This window comes from Crotalus tigris, unplaced genomic scaffold (assembly GCF_016545835.1).
Source record: "Crotalus tigris isolate CLP2741 ecotype Arizona unplaced genomic scaffold, ASM1654583v1 scf7180000017814.3102382, whole genome shotgun sequence".
In the NCBI taxonomy this organism is placed as follows: domain Eukaryota; kingdom Metazoa; phylum Chordata; class Lepidosauria; order Squamata; family Viperidae; genus Crotalus; species Crotalus tigris.
This window is the reverse complement of record NW_024096652.1, coordinates 2,471,329-2,477,566: the sequence shown is the minus strand read 5'-3', so window position 1 is coordinate 2,477,566 and position 6,238 is coordinate 2,471,329.

Sequence of the window (6,238 nt, the reverse complement as noted above, 5' to 3'; positions counted from 1 at the left end):
TTATGTATACATGACTCCATCATTCACGTTTTTTTCTCCGCCTTTGTGGCTCTCTAACAGAGTGCCTGGCAGGTTATGAAGTAGTAGTAATAATAACAACAACAACAACAACAATAATAATAATAATAATAAAGACAGCAACAGACAGTAAGTACCACCTATGCAAAGAAGCTGAAGAAACAGTGGACCACCTGGTAAGCTGTTGCAAGAAGATTGCACAGACTGAGTACAATGACAAAGTAGCAACAATGGTGCATTGGAAGATCTGCAAAAAATATCATTTGCCTGTAAGCAAAAACTGGTGGGATCATAAAATAGAGAAAGTCATAGAAAATGATAAAATTGAACTGCTCTGGGACTTCAGAATTCAAACAGACAAGCACCTGCAACATAACACCCCAGACTTAACAATTGTCGATAAGAAAGACAAAAAAGTCTGGATAGTGGACGTGGCAGTGCCTGGAGACAGCAGAATAGACGAGAAAGAACTGGAGAAGATAATAAAATACAAAGACCTACAAATAGAAATAGAAAGACTGTGGCAAAAGCAAGCAAGGGTAGTACCAATAGTAATAGGCTCCTTGGGTGCAATCCCAAAACAACTGGAGCACCACTTGAACACCATTGGCATTGACAAATTCGCTATTAGTCAATTGCAAAAGGCGGCCTTACTAGGAACTGCTTCCATCCTGCGACGATATCTGTAATGCCATCAAACATCCACATCTGCCTATCCCAGGTCCTGGGTAAGGACTTGATAGGTAGACAAAATGCCAAATCCAGTCTGAACATCTGGCTGACTGTGCGATGATCAATAATAATAATAATAATAATAATAATAATAATAATAATAATATAAAGTTGGAAGGGACCTTGGAGGTTATCTAGTCCAACCCCCTGCTCAGGCAGGAAACCCTATACCATTTCAGACAAATGGTTGTCCAGTCTCTTCAGTGTTGGAGCATTCACCGTTCCACTGATTAATTGTTCTAACTGTCAGGAAGTTTCTCCTTAGTTCTAGGTTGCTTCTCTCTTTGGTTAGTTTCCATCCATTGCTTCTTGTCCTGCCTTCGGGCGCTTTGGAGAATAGCTTGACTCCCTCTTCTTTGTGGCAGCCCCTGAGATGTTGGAAGACTGCTATCGTGTCCCCCTTGTCCTTCTCTTCATTAAACTAGACATACCCAATTTCAGCAACCGTTTCTTATATGCTTTAGCCTCCAGACCTCTAATCATCTTTGTGCTCTTATCTGTACTCTTTCTAGAGCAGTGGTTCTCAACCTTTTTAATGCCGCGACCCCAACCGGTCGTAAGTCGAGGACTACTCAACCGGTTGTAAGTCGAGGACTACTCAACTGGTGCAGCACCGTTTGCAGAATGGGACTTTTGGCGGGCTCAGCAGGGCAGAGACAGCCTGGACAATTCCTATTGGCTTTTGAAAGCCAATAGAATTAGACTGTATTCAAGAGAGTCTAATTTCAAAAGCCAATAGAATAAAAGGGAGTAGCACAGCTAAGGAAAAGGGGGAAAAAATGGCGGACTGGGTTGTTTGGCGACTCCCGTGAAATGGTCATTCGACCCCAAATGGGGTCCCGACCCACAGGTTGAGAACCACTGTTCTAGAGTCTCAACATCTTTTTTACATCGTGGTGACCAAAACTGGATGCAGTATTCCAAGTGTGGCTTTACCAAGTTGCTAGGACACTCAATGTCAAACTTCTTGCGGTGATCCTCGGTGTCTCTTTCATAAAAATTTGTGCTTAATAGGATGCAGAATTGAATCAAGGCGCAGAACCGCACATGGGAAACTGGCACTCCATTGCACATTGAGGGCAAAGACTTTTATTCCCAAAGCTGAACTGACTGAGTGGCAAACTATGGGGGGGTTGATGCTGCACCATTGCAAGTGGGTTTTCTCAAGTACTTTGCCTATGAATTGAAAAGAGACCTTTTTCATCACGATGGCTGATAATTTTCCTGTAAGCAAGAACAGGAGCCTCGCTACCCAGGGGGGGGGGGGGAAAGCAAATTGAAAGAATTCCTGACCGCAAAACCTTCCTGATTGGTTTTGACTTTAGACAGCCTTTAAAGCTTATTAGGAATTAATTGTTAATTAATTTATTCTTGCCATTTTTCCAATTTTTTGAGTGACAATTTTCTGAATTTCAATTGCATGCAGAGTTTTTGCGTTGCGCTGGTTCCGTTTACAGGAGAAATGAATGTGCTTTTTAATAATATAACGTATGATAAAAATTGGCAAGATTTCCTGGTAGGTTTCCTGGAGAACATCTTTGAATTGTGTTTCCTTCTGGTATTTGAATGAAGAGTAGGGAATAGTCTCAGCTGGCTCAGGAACGAAGATATCAAATTGCAAAATTATGTTAATAGAGTTTATTTGATAGACCTGTAAGTGCCCTGTGCTAAGCTGTTTTGAGAACCTGGTGATTTAGCCCCCATCTCAAGGTGGCTTATTGTTGGAATGTTTGTACTTTAATCACTTTAATCACTTAATCACTTTTAATCACAGCTTTTGTTCAAATAGTGATTCTCTGTGAAAGTACATGATTGGGAAAGCTCAGGCAAATTGAAAGAGAAATCAGAAAAATGAGTGGATATAAATCTAATTTTTGTTAAAGATTTCACGGCATATCCTGGTTCATTATGAGCAACTTGGTTCATAATATTGTAATATTCATTTCTGACCAAACCTGAAATTGTACTTAAGTGTCATTTTCTTCAAAAATTTAAGATACGGTTTACTACAGACTTAATTAGGAGCAAACTTCATTATATTATCTAACACCTCTGACTAGACATGCACAGGTTCATTTTGGATAGGCAGCATTTTGCTCATTTTTGTCATTTTGTGAATCATTTTATTTCAGAGAGAAATGTTCCTACACACATGATGGGATTCAGCTGGTTTGCACTGGTTCAGTAGAACTGGTAGCTAATTTTTTTGTTGACTTGGGTGAATCAGCTGATGCCCTAGCTCTTTTTCGCAAGGCCCAGAACGGACTGCCGGAAGTGCATGGACGCCACTTCCAGAAGTCCGTTCTGAGCCAGGGAGGCCTCCCAGGCCCAGAACGGCCCACTGGAAGTGGCATCCACACAGAGAACTAGTTGTTCAGGTATTTGTATCCCACCACTGCCTACACAGTATCAATAATTCATGTCTAAAAATTAGCTCTGTTGAATGCAGTGAGACTCAGGTATACAGTAATAGAGGTTGAGCTGTAGCAATTAACTTTAGTTTGCTGTAACTTTAACTTGTAACAGTTATAAATTTCACATTCTAGATCAGGCATGTCAAACTGCCGGCCTGCAGACCGGATGCATCATGCCGAAACCGCACCTACCCCATTGCTGGCAATGGGGAAAAAGTCCCGATACATCGCTCAATGTCACGTGACGTCGCAACTTTGATATGCTTGTTCTAGACACAATATTTTTCAAATAGTGACATTTAGTCGAAATATATGTCTGACAATGGGAAAATTATGATACATGTCTTTACCTTATGTGCATCTAGGGGTGAAAAGTAGTAAATATGTATACCACAATTGTAAATATGTATACCACAATCAATATGTGAAAATTGGGGGGTAATCCTTTGTTCAACATCATTGCTTCATGAAGATAACAGTGTCCAGGTATTGTAAGGATCTGGCTCAACTAGGTTTCCCAACAAAACAGAATTCTTGAAACGCATTGTTTCAAAAGGAACTTTTATTGAGTTAGTGATAGCAATAGGGTCTGAATAATTTGCACACGAAAAGTTACATCATAATGCCCATTCAGGACTCCTCCCCCCAGTGTCCAACTGTCCAGCCAATCCATAGATGCTAGGCAAGGGGTAGACAACCTTGTCTCTTTTATGACTCATGGACTTCAACTCCCAGAATTCCTGAGCCAGCCATGCTGGCTCAGGAATTCTGGGAGTTGAAGTCCACGAGTCAAAAGAGCCAAGGTTGCCTACCCCTGTGCTAAGCTGTTTTGAGAATCTGGTGATTTAGCCGCCATCTCAAGGTCTCTCACTTTCGTTTCCCAGGCTCCCAGGCTCTGTTGTCTAGAGATAAGGCAGATGTTTTCAGGCCACATTCCTTTCTCATGAAGGGAGGATGTTTCAAATACATTCCCCAGTCAAGCAGCCCCAGAAAGGTAGACCCCGAAACAAACTACACAGGCAAAGAAATAATATGCAGGCAAATACATTAGAAGGGTCTGATAGGCATCTAGGAAGTCCAGATAAGTTTGGGGAGAAACATGAAATATTATATCAGCCAAGTGAATGGGTTGCCATTTCCTCTGAGGAGGAATTAAGAGTTGTGGAAACATTTTAGGGGCTCTATAATAATCCTGCAGATGAGCCTTAGCATGTCTTATTTCTTCTGAAAAGAGGTTATGTGATCACAAAACATTGTGGGAAGGGATACACACGTTCAGTGGATGGATCAGTGCACAATAGTTATGCAAAGGCCAGATATGGGATAAACCAGAAGTGTGCATTATGATTTAAATAAATTTAAAAGTGTTCTAGTTTGAATCTTTATTTTATAGAAGAGTGAAAAAATAGCAGTAGAACTCTTATAAGCCTTCTGAGTAGATTTATCCAGCTACTTCTTAAAAAGTTTTTGTTTTTATGTCTAAAGACTTGAGTAGGTTTATGGAAGGAAAGGATCAAAGTGCTTTGAAGATGTCTCCAGTTTGCTATTGGAAAAATCCTTAGAATCTTGTCTGTGGCTCCAAAGTTTATGCAAATTTAGAAGTTTCAAATAATAAGTATGAGAAAATAAGAGCCAGTATAGTGTACTAGTGGTATTTCATTTCCTTAAAAAGAATTCTTATTACAAACTGGGACATAGACTAGATAAGCTTTAAGGTCTCCTCCAAGAAAAGGGTCTGTTAAGTGGTCAAACCAGTTGGGCAACTCTATCCTCTACATTTATTTGTTAGGCAAATTGATGGTTAGAAAGTTGCTATGGGAACTAATGTTGCTGATTGAATTCAATTGACTTCCCAATGGGTCCCAAACATCTGAAGGGGGAGGTGCCTCCCTTATTTCCCAGCTGGGGATAATGTAATTAAGCTGTTGACCTTTGGAAAAAAATATATTTGGAATCAGAGATCATTCAAAGTCATGCTATGACATGGTTTGCTGAATTTGGTTGGCTAGGTTCATACATTATGTTAATTCAAAGAAAACCACATCATACTGTTTAAAGTACAAATTAGACCTACCCCTTGAGACAGAGCTCCTTTATGGTCAGCAGCAGGGAAGGCCTTCTTAGCACTTGTAAGGGAAACCACTAATTTCCAAGGAAGTAGATTAAATTGCAAAGAGTTTTTTAAAAAAATCAGAGAAGACCACCTCTGTTTTGGCAAGAAAACTGCATAAAAGCATCCATATAGTCACCATGAATTGGACTCCATTAAAAAAGAGAAATACTTGAATCTGTACTGGAATGTTTTAAGCTGTGCATTTATTTATATACAGCCTATGTATATGAATTAAATATTATAACATTCCTGGTAACTTCAAAAGTGGTTGATTACATCCACTTGATGAAAATGGAATGTGCACATAAAATACCTGTACATACAAATAAAATAATATCTGTATATCACAAAATAAAATACCTGTACAGGTAGTCCTTGACTTACAGCCACAACTGAGCCCAACATTTCTGTTGATAAGCAAGACATTTGTTAAATGAATTATTGCATTTTACAACCTTCCTAGCCAGAGTTAAGTGAATTACTGCAGTTGTTAAGATAGTAACATGGTCGTTAAGTGAATTTGGCTTCCCCATTGACTTTGCTTGTCAGAAGATTGCAAAAAGTGATCACGTGACCTTGGCACACGGCAACCATCACAGATATGAACCAGTTGCCAAGTGTCCAAATTTTCATCATGTGACCATGGGGATGCTTCAACAGTCGTAAGTGTGAAAAACAATCAGAAGTCACTTTTTTCAGTGTGTTGTAGCCTCGAATTGTCACTAAATGAACTGTTGTAAGTCGAGGACTACCTGTATACTACAAAGTTAGTTCATACAACATATAATTCATGGCTTGCTTTTCCACTGTAAGTAAACTTAATTGGTTGGATTCATGTGATGACATACAAAAGTTAAAGCATGTTTTACAATACAGACTAGAACGGCTAGTTTTATATAATACTGCATGTTAAGTCAAAATGAGACTAACAAGTTACTTCAACAGTGTAGCAGCAGGACTG